Source organism: Parasteatoda tepidariorum, chromosome 4 (genome assembly GCF_982258835.1).
Source record: "Parasteatoda tepidariorum strain Cologne lab strain chromosome 4, Ptep-v5.0, whole genome shotgun sequence".
Lineage (NCBI taxonomy): Eukaryota > Metazoa > Arthropoda > Arachnida > Araneae > Theridiidae > Parasteatoda > Parasteatoda tepidariorum.
The window spans coordinates 34,734,524-34,754,513 of record NC_141758.1 but is presented as its reverse complement, the minus strand read 5'-3'; the positions used below and the strand labels follow the sequence as shown (position 1 = coordinate 34,754,513).

At 30.1% G+C, this 19,990-nt stretch overlaps 2 long non-coding RNA genes across 2 annotated transcripts in view; both read right to left on the bottom strand.

The window, feature by feature from the left end:
• Window positions 1-19,990, bottom strand: part of LOC122272136 (uncharacterized) — a 66,249-nt gene that overhangs the window by 1,243 nt on the left and 45,016 nt on the right. The gene's annotated exons all lie outside the window — the stretch shown is intronic.
• Window positions 51-18,083, bottom strand: LOC147810880 (uncharacterized). Its single transcript, XR_015432861.1, has 2 exons — window positions 17,476-18,083; window positions 51-770 (listed from the first exon to the last, which is right to left on the bottom strand). It is a non-coding gene; the product is annotated as an uncharacterized LOC147810880 (long non-coding RNA).

The following is a 19,990-nucleotide window of genomic DNA, read 5'->3' as shown; positions in this document are numbered from 1 at the left end:
ACCCAAGTCTGATTGCAAGTCTGATTACACACTATTAATAAAATAAAAACGTACTACAGACAGTTTATTTTTATTTAAAAGAAAGTAAGGAACTCAGAAGGCTTAAGTTAGAGCCAACAATTATTATAGTTGCACAGGTAGCTTAAAGAGTTAAAGATTATAATTGATAATTTATTTGCATGAAAAAGAGATACATCAAACTTGACTACGCTGAAAAAAAAAATCTAGACTAATATGAAGTTGAATATTACTAGAGATGCCAACTTGCTCCACTTTGTAAAATAGTATTTTCTAGAAGTAGCAAAATTTAAGTTAATTTTAGTTCAAGTATTTATCATTTTAAGTTATTTTTTCACCACTAAATATAAAAAAAATTATAAGTAAGATATAAAATACAACGTCTAAGCATCAATCTTGCTTTAACGAATTTTACAATATAATCTGCAACCACTTTATTAAAACTATTCAAGAAAGCGGAGCAGTTGGCATCCCTGTATTACTGGTGCAAAACCCTCACAAATCAAGTTCAACATACAAAATGTAACTATAATAAGAACTGTGAGTTGTTATGGATTTTGCCAAAACAAACTATTTGTAACATGCAAAAGAATATAGAGAGAAACCCAGCACTTTGAATACATTACTTTCATGGGAAAAGACTCAGTACTCTGCGACAAGCCAGAAAAAGAAATTCATTGAGCGAGCAACGTATTCAGATTTAGCATATAGTAAGTTGTTAGGAACTAGGACATCTAGAACAATAGCAGGATCTAAAATATGAGATAATAAAATATTTAATCTAAAACGAGTCCATTTTTTGCCACACTATTTAACAGTAAAATATAGCATGAAATTTTTTTTTGTTAAATTATCTCATGCAGAAGAATCCCAAAAAATTTTATTTTCATTACATTAATGATTTTTACAGGTATGTGTAATTTATGTTAACATTATTCTTAACATTATTCTTAACTTTAACATAGAAAATGTAAATAAATATTATGATTATTTCTTAAACAGTGTCAGTAATATTTTTTTTACATTGTAATGACTTGAACAACTTGGGAGAATAATATTCATGGAATAATATTCATATTTGGGAAATCCTTAAAAACATACTAAAACAGCTTTTTTGAGAGGAAAAAATGAAAAAAAATTTTAAAAAAACAAGCAAAACAAACTTTGAAGAAAAAAAATTCCTATTTTCAGAATATTCTTGCTTTATATCATTAGTAAAGTTTTACTAAGGAAAAAAGTATTCATTGTAAAATTAAAAATAAACTTACAAGTTTAATCAGCAAGATAGTAAAAAAAAATCTACAAGAATAAAAATATTTATTAAATAAAAAATGTAAAAACATGGCTTTTAAAATTATTTTACCTTTTGATTGTAACTGGTGCAAAAGGCATGCCAGAACAACAGATGTTAGCCTGCTAATTGCAATATAAAAAAGGTTTTACCATGAATATTAAAACATAATTTAAAAATAAATTTAGATAAATAAATATTGAAAAATTTTAAAGTGAAAATATACCATCTTTAAAACTCTTTTAATTTATTAAGTATTAATTTACTTAAAAAGGAAAATTATTTCAATGTACAGGGTGTCTATCAGGTCCACCCTCCTCCCCCAAAGAAAAATTCATAGCCTCAAAACAAATTTTTTTGTGACTTTCTACACAATATTTTGCTTCCAATTTTTTTTTACATAAATTATTCAGTTTATGTAAATATTATTGAATGCATTTTACATTCATGTGATTAGTAAAATATAAAAACCAAAAGAAATCTTTCAATTACTCAAACATACTAATGTTTTATTGTGTGGAATCTTAGTGACATGCTTTTCTGAAGCATGCATTATTCAAATAGGAATATGGAATAATACCAAGGTTGGGTTTTTACATCAAAAACTATCCAAATCTATTAAAAATTTGGGGAAAGTTTCATTTAAGTTATTGAGAACATTTTATTAACACAACTTCCATAATAAATCATATTATATATCATATGCATTGTCATTAGGGGGGGGGTTGTTTATTGGGGGGGGGGACCACCTTATATTAAAATTTATATATATATAATTATAATTTATTATTACTACTTTAAGAATATGTAAAAAATTGCATGTTTTACAATTTACTTTATCAATTATTTTTTTACTTTATCAAATAAACAATAAAATGTCGCAAATGATTATAAAAAATTATTTTGTAAGTGGAATTATATCTTTACATAAAGGAACTTAATAATTGTATGGAAAAGATTTTTGATTCACTTCAAGATATGGGAAAATACGCACAAAATAAAATTAATAAGAGGCCCTAACTTTAGCCTGCTCTGACTGAAGTATTATTTTTTTTTGCAAATTGCGGTTACCCATTATATTTTGATGAATTTAATTCCATTTATTGCTTATTTGAAGAAAGGTTAGAAAGACATTCACAATATTATTTTGTAATCATTTTTGTTATTTTTTGATGCAGTTGTTAATGTATCAAGATGTATTTTCCTTTTTACAAATACTTTTTTTATATGATAAATATTTTTATAAAATAAATACTTTTATGAAAAAACCCAGATTATTTTTTTACGGAAAATAAAATATAATTTTTTCCTCTAAATATTAGGTTTTTAACTCCCCAAATATTAAGGGGGTTGTGACACCCATAATCATAGGTAAGAAATATAGACAAAATTATTGAAACTATTAATAGGTTTCTCCAAAAATCATGGTACTTCTAATACTTAAAGATCAATATAATTTGTCATGTTATAACCATTCACAGGGCCCGTGCTGAGGACTTCACATTGTTAGCCAGTAAATTAGCCAAATATAAAAAGTATTAAACAATTTTCAAAATTCTAAACCAAAGGTAAAACTTATTTTTTTATTATTGATTTTTTCTCCTAAAAAAACTAATCCAAATTTAACATAAAGTGAATTATTTTATCATAATACAAATTCAAATTCGTTTTGCAGTAGGAGTAAATGAGCATTGAATTTGAAAGAAATAGGTTGGGATTAATTTTTGATAACTTCTCAGACTAGTGCAGTAATATAAGTATATAAGGCCACAACTTAGATTCTTTAGAGTACATAACAAAACTAAATTAGTTGCCAAAATAGTTTGATCTCAACACAGAATATTTTTTTTCTGATTTTCAATATTAGTTGTTGATACTATTTATATACAGGAGAGCAGAATATGTCTAAACACGCAAATGAGGTTTTGGGAGAAATGCAGATAGCTGTGGGAACTTCTTGGTCTAAAACATTAGTACAAAAAATTTTATTGTTAAACTATAAATACCTCTGTAAAATTTTTCCTTTGTTAAAAACAAAATCATAAGTCTATTGGAGAATTAACTAGCTTGAATTCCTTAAGTTTGTGAGCTTTAAAATTAAATTAATTTTACTATTTCAGTATATTTTGATTTCTATTATTTTCAACAGATATGCTTGTTTATACAAGAATTGTGTGAAATCAAATGAGTTTTTCACTTACATAAGCTTCACTTTCCAAAAATATTTTTAAAAAAAATTATTGTACTAAAATAAAAATGCTGAAATTTTGATCTAAAAAAAACTTAGTTCGTAGGAAATGTTAGGTAAGGAGAATGTTCTGCCCTCCAGCTTATACGCGCATGAATATTTTCAATAAATCTTGACTGTAACATATTCTCTAATAAGCAAAAAAATTATTTAAAAAAATATAAATGCTTGATTAAATGAGTTAATAATTTTTTTGTACTTTTATTTTTAATAATTTTACAACAATTTACACATTTTTATTTATAATTATTTAATATTTTCTAGACCAAGATTTCAGTTTTGAGACTTACTGTAAAACAAAAAGAGAGTTTAATATCAAAATAGTTCAGGAACCTAATTGTTTGTTCACGTGTAATTTTATATGCATGTTTATTTATAAATACTTTAAATTTATAGTAGCCGTTAATTATGTTTATACCAAAAATTATGAAGTTTTTAACAACTACTAAAACTATGTCAAAAAAGGTCTTTTGACTGGATGGTTAAAACCAGACGAAACCGACAAAAACATGCTAACCCTGAATAACGGATTTAAAATACTTGCAGATTTTTCAAAAAATTATAATTTTCTTCTGCATATTCTGACTTTCATGGAGCAATTAGACAGTAATGATTCTAATAAGTACAAAAATAAATTTAGTATGTTTTCAAATAGTTTGCATAATTTTCTCATAAAGTTTTTCATTAGAAGAGAAAAAAATACAGTAGGGAACCGATTATCCAGAACGATCGGGACCATCGCTATTCCGGATAACTGATTTTTCCGGTTTTCTGAATCGCTACAAAAAGCAGTTTTTTTTATTGTTAAACCCAAATAAAAAATTTTGGAAATAATCTTAAAAAGAAGAAAAAACGATGGAGTACTACACTAATGATTATTTCCAAAATGATGGTAAGGTAAACATATTTCAAGAAAGAAAGAAAAATCCTAAAATCTTATAAGGGAAAAACAATTTTTTTAGAAAATTTATCGAATTTCGTTCTGGTTTTCTGATTTCCAGATAACGGGTTCTGTACTGTACAAGCTCAGAATAAATTCTTGTAAAATAATCTATAAAACTTACATAAAAATACTTTATTGTTGTTAGTATGCACTTAGTACTACCATTATTCAAAATTTAAGCTTTTGCATTTTGCTTGCAAGGCTGAAAATCAGTTTCCAATTTAAAAACGGTTTTTCAGTTACTGATTTATTATTCTTTATGGTTAGAAGAAATATCCTCAATCACTTTCTGCTTCTTCTGTAAATTTGAGAAACTAAATTTTTTTTTTTTTACATTTCCCAGCTAAGTTATTTTTATTTGTTAGAGCATTAAGCTTCAATTAAACTAAATTTCCACTCTTTCTCCCCTCTGTTTGAACAATAAAGCCCTTCAATTGTGATTACATGTTTGACGTATTAAAAAAATTAATTAAAGTATCTCTGTCAATTTTTTCAAACGTCCATATACTAAGTTCATTATGCAGTTTTCAAATCCCCCACGCAATTTCTCAAATTTTTAATATAGAGTCTATTTGACTCATGAATTTTGTATTTGATTAATTACTTCATGCACTCAGTTTGGAACGATTACACCGCTATGATTTTGTAACACTAACAATCTTTTTTTGAGAAATGTTCTGTTATTTCCTTTCCTTCCTAATTCCAAAATTTTTAATATATTATGTATTATCCAGAAATACTGCACTATATACAGCCCGCCAGCTCTTGACGTGCGGCTTGTGGTCGTGCCTGAATGTTTAAAAAATAAACAATTTATTTAGGAAAATTAAAAGAATCAGAAATTTTGATTGGGCATTGAGAAAATTGAATTGTGCATCCAAATTTTAAACGCATAAAAGCTAAATCAATGTGTATCTGTGATCATGTTTTTCGGTGGTTATCACTACAAATTTCCAGGGTTAAAAATTTTAATAGGACAAATTATTATGCTTTAATATCCAACTTTAGTACTCATTTTTGAAGTTCTTTTCATATTTAATCTAAGATTGTGCCTTAGAAGGTTATATTGCAGGACATGTACCATAAAATCTCAATCCTTTTAACATCATAATAAAACAGTTAGAGAATTTTGAATTGGTAAATAGATGTAACTTTTGAAGTGCTTTATGTTTCAATTTTATCATATTTTTCCCTTGTTTTTATGGCAACACGCATTTCCACAAGGTTTTGAAAATTTCGATATATTTTTAATATGAATTAATGCAACATTCAAATCAGATATTTCCAATGGACACTTTATTTGCACCAAATTCAAAGATAATCTAAGATATTTTTTTTTATCAATCTTAAAACAGTTTTCTAGAAGGTTTAAAAAATCCTGATATTTATTATCCACTGCTACAATGACTTGTGAATTAGTCATTTTAATTATCACCTTTCATCTGCGTTATCTGTACCAAATTTTATCATTAATCCAGGTTATTTTTCTATGGTTCTTTTCAATCTATATATTTTAATACAATATATTTCAAAATGTGAAATTTGACTGATTTTTTTTTAAAATTGCTTACAGTTTTTGACTTTGTTTCTAATTTTTTGTAGCTTAATAAACAGTTTTAAGGTTTAACATTTATAAAATCTCATATAATTCACTAAATATAAATGTCTTTAATGTAAAAAATATAAATTGAATCCCAACTAAATGTTAAATCGTACTAAGCCATAATGAGTTTGCTTTTATTTTAAATCCTTTTAAACTATATATGATTTCTTTATTAAACGATTTAACTCGCATTTATGTTGCTTCATAAAATATTTTTATATTTTTACTTTAATTAAAAATCATATCAATTTATTTTAAATGCACTTCTGTGTTACATGCAAATATATTACTAAGTTGATAGAAGAAAATTAACAAAAATTAAGATAAAGAATTATGAATATTTAAACGAATTTAATTTCATGCAAATATACCACTAGATCATTGATAAAAAATATTCCAAAACAGTAATGTTTCCACACAAAAAATTATAATTGCCATCAACATATCAAAATACTTGGGCATGCAGCCCTTCATTGAAAAAGGTAGGGCACTATATGAATTATAATAAAAATATTTTTGCTTTAAGAGAAATTCTCTTAACTCATTTTACAAATTAAAATCTGCTATTTCAGAATTCCTTCTAATGTTACCAAATTTTAACTTTTTATGTTCTAGCCAAAGTTATATGGAATTTTTTTCTCCAAGTTTATCCAAAGTTGCATTTTGGTATAAAAAAAAAGTCGTTATTGCCTGTGAATGAGAATTTATTTTAAATTAGATAAATTTTGTCGGAATACCAATTATTGATTCACAGAAATAAGCAATTCAGCGATCACAAAGTTTTCGTAACAGAAAATATGACTAAGTCGTGGAATTTTCAATAGGAAATGAAAGCAATCTATATGCCACCTTAACATTGAGTTTTTACACCAACAAAAAAAAAAAAAAAATACATGTACTTTTCTGTTAGCCAAGTGTAATTGAAAGATCTCCAAAAAATGTTGACCTCTGCCAACTTTTCCCATTTAAATAATTTTTATAAGCAAAACAAAATACAGTTGAATAACTAACTAATAGTTAAATTACCTTGTGTCCGGCCAATTGTAAAGAACCAAAAACACTTATATTAACTTTTGTTACTTTTATACTTACGTGAAACACTTCAAACAGTCAAGACAAGTATAAGTTTGTTTGAAATATTTTGTACATACAATAATTTCAGGGAATGGAAAATAAAGGTTAAAAATTGCTCTAAAAAAATTTTGTTAAATGCATAAAAACATCACATCATACATTTTCAAAAGCATTTATCTTTTTCATCAATTAACATAAAATAAGCTCGATAATTAAAAATACACACACAATTTCAGTTTATGCAGCAGCACGAATTCCACAATACAAAACTTTCGCTTCTGCTGGGGATTTAAAACAAAGTTTTAGATACTGAGCAATTTACCTTCTTTACAAATAAGTGCTATAACAGTAATCAGTAACTTGGGATTAAACTTAACACATTATTTATGCGACTGAATTATTGTACGACAACGAGGACATTTTGCTGAATAGTTCATACTTGAACACGTTTTCATATACTTCGCAGCACATCTTGAGCACATACAGGCATGCTGGCACGGCATAAATCGGACTGTTCGAGTTTCCTCGTCGCAGATCATACACTCAGAATCTGGTTTAGGTGGGTTACGTGAAATATGGCTTCCAGTTCTAATTGGTTCAGGTTTTTCATTTATATATATAATAAGAGCTATGATTACTGCAATAATAGCGACAGCTAAAAACACCCATTGAAAAACCATGTTTTACAATGAAGAGGCAAGGAAACAAAGGCACAGCTTTGGCAAAATTAAAGTTTAAACTTTCAGATACTCTAATATTAACAAACGAAGTTTCTTAAACAGTGCACATGCATACAACAACGTACAATGAGGATGATAAATAATTATTTCAAATACACCACGTTTTGTGATGAGTGGGATGGGCTCATTGCGTCAACTTATAACTCTCTACTTCAAAATTAACTAGGCTTATAGTTGAGGCTAAGTAACAGCAGAGAAAAGTCAGGTAGGCTCCTTACCGCCTACATTTCCGGGTTACTTACTGTTTCTAGTGTAATTTGAGCCATTTGACTCAGAACGTGATCATTGTGTTTTGGTATTCTTTTCTCTTTCTTTGTGTTTTAAGATAGTTCTTGCAAACGTTGTATTTGTTTATTTATTACTTCTGTTAACAATGAGTTCTAAGTTTAAATACCACATGCAATAACTAATAAAGATGTCGTTATATAATTAGTAAAATAGTGAAAGGGCAATCAATACGCTTATATTAATTTATTAACGTTAAAATTATGAAGGGTATATAATTTAACATTAATTACTTGTGAAATAGTAGTATTGAGTAGAAGCAACACGTGTCTTGATCAATAATAAATAAGTAAACTTAACATTTGAAAAAAGTAACAAAGTAACATTTGAAAGATAAAACATTTCTTACCTTTTCAATAATATACTTTCAAATTCAAACCTGAATAATAATTTATAAACTGAAACTTGTTGCTCGAATAATATGCTAATACTAAGTGTATAGTTAAAAAAAATTCCATTTCACTTTTAAAATTTACTAATAGAGTTGATTTCCTTTTTAAGTCTTTTTAGCTGTGGAGCATAAGTTCATATATGCTTATTTTTATCATTTAAAAAACGTTCTATTGTTTTTTACTTTAAAAGTAGTTAAATTCGCAAGCACGAAAGGTTTTTATACATGGTTCCTATTAACCGAGATTTCCGATATCCGAGGTACTAGCGGTCCCAATTAGCTTGGATAATCGAGGTCCTACTGTACTAACGTAAGATGGTGCGCAGTTTATAACAAGAAAAAACAGTAATAAATAAATAAAAAGAGGCCAAATCAGGACTGCCAAAAAAGCGAGTTTTCAAAATTTAGCAACCATATCACCATTTTTTAGCAATATATCTGTAAATAACTAAAGCAAATTTTCTTTTCAAACTCCTCAGAATTCCTTAATAACATTAATATCTTATGAAATACCGCAGGTTTGAGCTCAGAAATTATCTAATTTATTTCCTTTATTGAAAACAAAATTATCCGTTTGAAAATATCCCCTTGCAGAATAAGCTGTAGTAAGCAGCTGCGAACTTTCTAACCGGAACTAAAGCAGGTAAGGAACTCGAGATTGTTAATGTTTACATATATATTGAAAACACCATGCATTTACGTCGCACTGGAGCTGCACAATGGACTACTGGCGACAGTCTGGGAAACATCCCTGAGGATGATCAGAAGGCATGCCATCACAATTTCGATCCTCTGTAGAGGAGATGGCAATCCCGCTTCGGTAGCCCGACGACCTGCACGCGAAGTCGAGCACTTTACGGTAGAACAGCTTAACGAGGTCCGATACCGCGCATCCTCGGAGAGAAAATTCAGAAACAACTGTTTGTGGCTTTTTGGAAAGTATTCGCAATCGCAACGCTAGATGCGCCATCTGAGGAGATCACCTGTTCCATACCTTTGGCCCTTTCCTCTCCTTCTCTTCACAGTTGTATAGGAATGAACTACACTGTATTTTCTTTTCTGTACTTTTCATTTTTAATTGCTATAAATATTTTTTAAAATTTCCATGATGTTTTCTTTTTTTCCTTCTTCTATGTTTAATGTAGTTTTCAGTTCCATATTGTTTCCTAGCTTGAAAGATTTTAATCCATATGAAAATCCACACGCTAATGGTGAAAGTATGCGAAGTGTTGTCAAAGGTAGAGAGTTCTGCTCTCTACGCCACCCGCAGCCTTTTTCGATCGCCAATCTGGGGCAAAGGATTTCATGTCTTAAACCTTCTCCTCCTCATCTGTAAAGGAATGTTCCACAATATTTTCCTCTTTCTTAGTATTTTTCGTATATAGTTGTTAAAACCATTTTTTTTTTTTAATTTCCACGACGCTTTCTTTTAGAACTTTGTTCAATGTAGTTTTCAGTTCGATATAGTTTCCTTACTTAAAAGTTTTTAATCTATTTGGAAATCAAGAAAAAAACTAACGTACTTCGTTTCTCTATGACTCTCCACACGCTAATGGTAAAGGCATGTGAAGTGTTGCCATAGCTAAAGAGTTCTGCTCTACGCAACTTGTAGCCCATTTCGATAGCGAAATGCAAAGGGATTGGAGTTTAGTCTGTGTTTTGAGAGATCACGACCATGACATCAATCAGTAAAGGCTGAGTTCTGAATATATAAGGTAGGTACTTTATTCACATCGCTCTAGAGCTGCACAATGAGCTTTTGGCGATGGTCTAGAGAAAAAAAAACATCCATGAGGATGATATGAACCCTTACGGAAAAATCGGGATATTTTTCAAAGGTTTAAAGGAGGTTGTTATTTAAATACGTCGTTACGTTGAAAAGGGTGCAAATGAATACCTCAAATATACCTCCAGACTCCAGAGGTATATATGTTTCAACCTGAGGTGTTTCATCTTACATCTGCGGAGAGGTAGATAATTACTACTTTAAGGTGTTTCGTTTTCAATCTTAAGTTATTACTTATCAACCTGAAATATACTTTTTTACACCTGTGGAAGTATTTTTTCAATAACCTAATGTGTTTCATTTAACACTTCAGGTTATTTTTAATCTACCTCAAGTATATTTTTTGGCAGTTGGAAAACTAATTTTTTACTAACGTGAGGTGTTTCATGTTCTACCTCAGGTTATTATATTTCAACCTCAAGTGTATATTGTTATGCTTGCAGAGGTATTTTTTATCAGCTCATTTTACACATAAGTTATTATAGATCAACCTCAAGCGTATTTTTCGACCGTTGGATTGTTTTTTTTGAGGTGTTCCATGTTCTTCCTTAGGTTATTATTTCGTAACCTTAAATATATGTTTTTGTATTTATTTAATTTAACAACTAAATAAGATGCGACATTTTACACTTTTGACTTTTATAGCTCAACCTAAAGTTGCTTTTTTTCATATTTACGCAGGTTGTAATAAATCACAAACGTGAAGTATTATACGGTCCACCTTATTTATTAAATTTGAACGTCACTATTATTAATATTTTATAAAGAATATATATAAACTATAATGTATATCTTTTCATTCTTTCACTAGTAGAGTTGTTAATTTATCAATCTGAAGTTTTTAATATTACACTTTAGGCAGTAATTGCTCCTTTTGTAAAGATAAAAAAAAAGAAAAAGAAAGTTCCAAATACATAATTTTTCAATAATTTTAATCGATTCAATTAAATCATCTTGAAATGTCACTTATCCGAATTCCACAGTTTAAAAAAAATACTTGTTGGAACAAATATTTTTATAAGGTCTAAGATGCTTGAATTTTTAAAGTTATAAAACTGCAAATTTAAATTAGTCAGCTGACATTCAAAATATTTTATTTAAAACTGTAATTTCCTTTTTTTACAAAACAAAAACTTATTCTAAATATTGATTCTGTTGAAACTTAGAAGTATTGGAACCTAAAAGAAAAAAATATGAATTAGTAAGAAAATCAGTGGCAGGTTTTAAAATATTAGAATTCTTTTTTTTTAAAGATTTAAACTAACTGGATGAAATTAATTTTATTTTTCAGATAAATGGCATTTCACTTCTGTCATTCCTATTCAAACCTCGTTGCTGAAAGCGTTTAAAAGTGTAACAAGTACCACAGTCACAAAATATTAAATACACTGAAGAAAGTACTACCATTAACAACTTTTACAGAAATTCAAATATATAATTCTATTAACAACCTTCACAGAAATTCAAATATATAATTCTATTAACAACCTTCACAGAAATTCAAATATATAATTCTAATCTTATTTTGAAATTTTAACATTTTTTATTTTCCCATAATTGAATCTACATCTTTCATTATGGTGCTTATAAGTTTAATAATTAGATTTTCTTTGTCAGATAACAGTTTTATAATCAAGTTGACGCTGATTTTGATAAGAACATCCGTTACTGTCAATCACATCAGAACACTTTATTTAACAAAACTTTGAATAAAATTATTGTAAGACAGTGAGTTATTTACTTATATTTTTAAGGTTAATTTCATTTCAGTGAGATAAGCCAGTAAGAGCATACAATGCACTTCTTCGTAAAATTTTCAATGCTACATAGCAATTAACACTTGTGTTCGCTTACTATAAATTTAAAAAATGTGCTAAGTTCAAGTTGGAGCACATTTTTATACCTTTTAGGGTGGGAAATCAAAGTCTATGTACAAAGTCTTTTCAGAATTCCTTTTAATATTACCAAACTTTTACTTTTTATATTCTAGCCAAAGTTATTATGGATTTTTTTTCTCCTAGTTCATCTAAAGTTGCATTTTGGTAAAAAAAAAGTCGTAAATGAGAATAAATGAATGTAAATGAGAATTTATTTTAAATTAGCAGAACTTAGAGAACTTTTGTCGGAATATCAATTATTGATTCACAGAAATATGCAGATCAGAGGTCACAAAGTTTTCGTAACAGAAAACATGACTAAGTCATGTAGTTCTCAAGGCAATCTATATGCCACCTAAACATTGAGCTTTTACACCAACAAAAAAAAAACATGTACCCTTCTGTTAGCCAGGTGTAATCGAAAGATCCTCAAAAAATGTAGACGACTGCAGTTGAATGACTAACTAATAGGTAAATTAACTTGGGTCCGGCCAATTGTAAAGAACCAAAAACACTTATATTAACTTTTGTTACTTTTATACCTAGCAGAAACACTTCAAACAATCAAGACAAGCATAAGTTTGAAATATTTTGTACATACAATAATTTCAGGGAATGGAAAATAAAGGTTAAAAGAACTGCTCTAAAAAAAGTTTTGTTAAATACATAAAAACAACACATCATACATTTTCAAAAGCATTTATCTTTTTTATCAATAAACATAAAATAAGCTCGATTGTTAAAAATACACACACAATTTCAGTTTATGCATCACGAATTCCACAATAGAAAACTTTCGTTTCTGCTGGGGATTTAAAACAAAGTTTTGTGGCATCAGCCAGATTAACTGTAACTGTGTAGTAACTGTTTAGTTTTAGTTTCAGTTTACATTTATGTTAAGTTTCAGTTTGTGTTTGTGTATCTTGCTAAGTTGTTATTAAATGTGTTTGCGAGATGCTAGATCCTGCTCGTTTATTTAATATGTACTGAAATAATACATAACAACACATGGTGGCAGCGGTAAAAGAAAACAAATTAACGCAGTAAGTTTTGACTATCCTTTGATATTCTGAAATTACATCATGACATCAGCTCCTGCATATCATATAACGCCGCCAGAATCATTTCCTTTTTCGATTCCCTCGGAATGGCCTAAATGGAAACAAAGATTTTTACGTTTCCGAACTGCTTCTGGACTAATAACAAAAACAGATGAGGAACAAGTGGATGCTCTCATATACGTCATGGGTGATAAAGCCGAGGACATATTTCTTTCGCTCAGTATATCGGAAGAGGATAAAAAGAAATTCCAGGAGGTTTTGAATAGTTTCGACACTCACTTTGTTGTTAAACGAAACATAATATTCGAACGAGCTCAGTTCAATCGGCGAATTCAAAAAGAAGGTGAGTCTGTCAACGATTTTATTACTGCTTTATATGCTCTTGCTGACAAGTGTGAATATGGTAATTTACATGACGAATTGCTTCGTGACCGTATAGTTGTTGGTATTAAAGATCAAACTTTAAGCGAAAAATTACAACTTGATTCTGAACTTACCCTGCAAACTGCAATGGACAAAGACAAAGTACGTCTTTCGGAATCCGTTAAGAAACAACAATCACTACTAGTTGAAAATTCTACAGTTAATGCTATTAGTCAAAAGAAGAAATATAATAAAACAACTAATGCAGACAAAAGTAATTTTCAAGATTCGAAAAGTAAATATCAAGATTCGAAAACTAATTATCAGCGAAAAGATTGCAAATGGTGTGGTAAACAGCCACATGAAAAAAGAAACTGCCCAGCAAAGGACTCAAATTGCAGAAAATGCAAGAAAAGAGGACATTGGGATAATGTTTGTTTATCTACTATTAAAAGAGTCAATTAACTTTGTGATGCTGGTTTTGTAGGACTAGTGGGAAGTACACAAAACACAGATGAGTGGGTTGTTCCTGTTAAAATACTAGGAAAATGCATCCAATTTAAAATTGATAGTGGTGCAGACTATTCTGTTATTCCAAGCAGTATTGCCTCCACAGTACTCAAACATGCAGAACTAAAAAGTGCAGATAAAGTGATTTTTGGCCCCGATAAAACACCCTTGAAGTTAATGGGAAAACTGCTTGAAAATGTTGAATATAATGGAAAAAAGTGCTTAGAAGAAATTTATGTTATAGAAGGACTCCAAACATGTTTATTAGGAAAACCTGCCATAAAATTTTTTGGACTTAGTCCCAATATCCAATCTCAATCTGTGCTCAACATTACAAGTTTTAATCCTTTTCATGAATTTCCTTCGTTATTTCAAGGACTTGGCTTACTGAAAGGAAGTTACCATGTTGAACTAAATAGTGATGTTAAACCATATGCCCTAACCTCTCCACGCCGAATTCCAATACCACTTCTGGAGAAAACTAAACTAGAAATACAGAGAATGCAAGAATTAAATGTTATTCAGAAGGTAGAAAAACCTACTGATTGGTGTTCTCCTGCAGTGGTAGTACGAAAAAAAGATGGAAGTGTGCGAATATGTGTTGACTTAACGACACTCAACAGAAGCATCAAAAGAGAATGGCACCCATTGCCAACAACAGAATACAATTTATCACTTTTGGCTGGGGCGAAAATCTTTTCGAAATTAGATGCAAACTCTGGGTTTTGGCAAATTCCTCTCGATGAAGAATCTTCATATCTCACAACATTCATCACACCCTTTGGCAGATTTCGTTTCTTACGTCTACCATTCGGAATATCATCTGCTCCAGAACATTTTCAACGTAGAATGTCACAAGCTTTAGAAGGTCTTCCTGGTATTATATGTCACATGGATGATATACTCGTCTGGGGTTCAAATCAAAAAGAGCATGATGAACGTCTAACATCTACTTTAATCCGTCTGAAAGAAACGGGAATCACTCTTAATAAACAAAAATGCTGTTTCTCTGTTAAATCTATAAAATATCTTGGTCATGTCATTGATGACTCAGGAATACACCCAGACCAGGACAAAGTAAAAGCCATACAAAATTTCAGAAGCCCAACAAACAAAACTGAACTGAAACAGCTACTTGGAATGGCAAATTATTTAGCAAGATTTATTCCACGATTTTCAGATATTATGGCGCCTTTGATTTCTATGTTATCCACAAAGAATAAATTTGTTTGGAACTCTCCTCAGGAAACCGCACTAAAGTTAAAAGACATTTTGTTATCTGAACCTATACTTACCATCTATGACCCAAACAAACAATCAATTGTTACAGCCGATGCTTCTTCTTATGGATTAGGAGCCACACTGTGTCAGAAGCATGATTCTGCAATCAAGGTGGTAGCTTATGCATCCAGAACTCTAACTCCTACTGAACAACGTTATGCTCAGATAGAAAAAGAAGCCCTTGCACTTACATGGGAATGCGAAAAATTTTCCAATTATCTAATGGGTACCAAGTTTCTTTTGGAGACAGATCATAAACCTCTTGTCCCAATACTTACTAGAAAATCTTTGGATGATTTAACACCTCGCCTACAACGTCTCAAAATGAGGCTCATGAGATATTCTTTTGATGTTTTTCACACTCCTGGGAAAAATCTTTGCGTAGCAGATGCACTATCTAGAGCACCACATCAACAAGAAACTCCAAATCTGGAATTGGAAGAGGAAGTTGAAGCTTTTATCAATCAAGTTTTAGAATCTGTTCCGATGTCTTCAGAGAGACTTTCCCAGATAAAACTAGAACAAGAGACTGACTCAACATGTAATATGTTGATCAATTACGCTTCTCAAGGTTGGCCGGAGAAAAACCAGATAGTACCATCCTGTTTACCCTTTTGGCTTCTAAGATATGAAATCTCCATACAGAATGGCTTGTTAATGAGAGGAAACCGAATAATCGTGCCAAATAGGCTACGACAAGAAATATTGGGCAAAATCCATGAAGGGCATATGGGAATTAATAAATGTCGAGCTTTAGCGAAATCAGCAGTATACTGGCCTGGCATCAGTAAACAAATAGAGGAATTAGTTCGGGACTGTCCTTCATGTATACAGGAAGCTAAAAACTGTTCTGAACCTTTGAAACCAACTAGTTTTCCTCAGAGACCATGGGAAATTGTAGCTGTGGACTTATTTAAACTCCATGCAGAATGGTATTTATTAGTTACAGATTTTTACTCACGTTATCCAGAAGTGGCAAAACTGGATAGTTTAACATCAAAAGAAGTAATTTTACACTGCAAATCAATTTTTGCCAGACATGGAATTCCAAATGTTGTAAGATCAGATAATGGACCACAGTTTGAAGTTACTAGAACAGCAGAGTTTCAAAACTTTGCAAAAGTATACGGTTTTAAGCACATTACTTCAAGTCCAAGATATCCTCAAAACAACGGTTTTGTTGAAGCAGCAGTGAAGATAATTAAATTAAGATTCAAAAAGTCTAAAGATCCTTACTTGGCTTTATTGAGTTATCGGACAACACCTTTAAAGAACGGCTACAGTCCAGCTGAATTGTTGATGGGGCGTCGACTACAGTCAACCTTACCTTTAGCAATTTCACTACTTCAACCAAAGCTAATAGAGAAGGAGATATTGGAAGAAAAAGAAGAGAAAAGAATAGAAAGACAGAAAAAGGATTATGATCGGAGGCACAATGCTCATGAATTGAAACCAATACATCCGGGTGACAAGATATGGATAACAGATAGGAAGGCTGTTGGAACTGTACAGAGAAAAGCTGAATCACCAAGGTCATACTTTGTTAAAGAAGGCAAACAAGTGCTTCGACGGAATAGGAAACATTTGATTCCAGGATCTAAACTACAGATTCCACCGCTAAACGATGATTTAGAGGAAGCTCTTTCAGAAAGAGATAACAGAAGGAGCTTACCAGAAATAACGGATCCAGATCCTACAGTGTTAACTCAGAAGAAGGATGTATCTCCAAAAACTGTTGTGACTCGCTCTGGAAGAATTGTGAAAGCTCCGAATAGACTAAATCTTTAAAGGGGGGAGATGTGGCATCAGCCAGATTAACTGTAACTGTGTAGTAACTGTTTAGTATTAGTTTCAGTTTACATTTATGTTAAGTTTCAGTTTGTGTTTGTGTATCTTGCTAAGTTGTTATTAAATGTGTTTGCGAGATGCTAGATCCTGCTCGTTTATTTAATATGTACTGAAATAATACATAACAACACAAGTTTTAGATACTGAATAATTTACCTTCTTTACAAATAATAACGAAGTGCTATCACAGTAATCAGTTACTTGGAATTAAGCTTAACACATTATTTATACGACTGAATTATTGCACGACAACGTGGACATTTTGCTGAATAGTTCATACTTGAACACGTTTTCATATACTTCGCAGCACATCTTGAGCACATACAGGCATGCTGGCACGGCATAAATCGGACTGTTCGAGTTTCCTCGTCGCAGATCATACATTCAGAATCTGGTTTAGGTGGGTTACGTGTAGCCTTTGAAATATGGCTTCCAGTGCTCATTGGTTCAGGTTTTTCATTTATATAAATAATAAGAGCTATGATTACTGCAATAATAGCGACAGCTAATAACACCCATTGAAAAACCATGTTTTACAATGAAGAGGCAAGGAAACAAAGGTACAGCTTTGGCAAAATTAAAGTTTAAACTTTCAGATACTCTAATATTAACAAACGAAGTCTCTTAAACAGTGCACATGCATACAACAACGTACAATGAGGATGATAAATAATTATTTCAAATACACCACGTTTTGTGATGAGTGGGATGGGCTCATTGCGTCAGCTTATAGCTCTCTACTTCAAAATTAACTAGGCTTATAGTTGAGGCTAAGTAACAGCAGAGAAAAGTCAGGTAGGTAGGTACTTTATGGATGATGTTTTTTACACTAGGGAGCGCTGTAGGCTCCTTACCGCCTACATTTCCGGGTTGCACGATTCCAAATGAGAACCTTCCCAATCCTTACGACAGGGAATATGCAACTTTTCCCCTGATTCTCGGGAAAAGAGATTCTAAGCAATGACGTTTAAAACAAAATAGGTTTATGCGCATGTGCCCTTTCTGGAAAGTCGCACAATGCTGATATGAATTGAAGGTGGGTTGACACTATCAAAGTACTTTGATCAAAGTAAGCGCGCGCATTCACCAGTAGGGAAATATTTTTAGGGAAATGTGATGATTTAGAAGAAGTTGTTTTTGTTTACAGGGAATACGTTTATTTAGAACCTTTTTTTCAAGAAATCTGGATGTACTAATAGGATTTGAAAACTTCTCTATATTATCGGGTAAGTGAGAATTTCTTCGTTTTAATCAACTATATGTGCTTTTAAAATGAATATTACGTTTTCTATTTTAAATACTACTAATTATATCACATACTAATATACGTTATACTAATGTATATGATATCTTTGTGTAGTTAATAGATTATTAGAAGTATTTCTGAACTGAATAATCTGAAATAATAACAAAATATGTATTCCATGCCTAATAGTTCATTCATTCCCGATCTGTTTGTGTATTAATAATTTTTATTAAAGTTTATAAAATATTTACTTGATCTGTTTTTTAGCTCTATCATTTTATAGTATAATATATTGCTCAACTTTTATTACTGTGTAGATATTAATACAGATTATTTTCTGTCAAAATTTTATGTAAGTAATTGTTGTTTTTGGTTACTTTCTGTCTATATTTAATTAAAGAAAAATAGCTTACAGAGAAAATTTTGTGTTATGATAAATGTGGAATTTTAAGAACATGGAGATCCATATGTCTTATTTAGGATTTAGAATAGTTGTTAATTCTATATTAAAATTAAGTCATTTTAAATTTTTATGCATTTCTAGCTTAATATTAAGATCTTTTTATATTAGTTTGATCTTTATACAAATTTGCTTGAGAGTTTTAAAATGTCCGTTTGTTTGACTTTATCTTTTTTGCCAAATGTTTTATTTGACCACATACACTCTAGCTTACTTGACACAAAAATTGTTTCATACAAAGAATATCTTATTTCCATGTATAATAATCATTATTTTCATGAGTATCTTATCTTGATGAACTATAGAAAGTTTTGTTGTTGAATAAAAATGTTTAATTCAACTTCATTTTGGACTGTTCGTGATGCTTTATACTATATGCTACAGTTATAAAATTGAATTCCTATGGACTTGCTTTTAATTCTATTAACTTATGTAATATTAAATCTTTTTTCTTTCAAAGTTACATTATTTGCTCTAAGAAAGAGCAAAAAAAAATTTCTTTTTTTTCTTTCTGGAAACATACAATATGCAAAATCTTAAGTAATTTGATTAAAATGTGCTAATTTTACAAACATAGATACAATACTTAATATATAATATACAGTTTGTTCTCTAAATACTGCTTTTGATATGTATTTTTATAATCCTTATCAAAAAGGAAAACAAAAAGTGTGTATGTTGCAATTAGTATAAAGGTATGAGAAAAACATATGCACTATTGAAATCTGACTATTTACAGTTGAAAAATTTAGATATAATTAACATCAAAACAGATTTAATTGGATGTTGAAACTTGTGTTTTTTATACAGTCAAATGTGTCTTGTTGTATATTTCTTTTGTCTTCCAGCATGGTGATTTGTCAAATTTCTACAGTGTTTTTTTTTTCCTTCAATATTTCTCATTGTGCTCAGTTTTGTCAAAGTAAATTGAAACTTTTAATCTATGCATTTTATAAATATTGTCT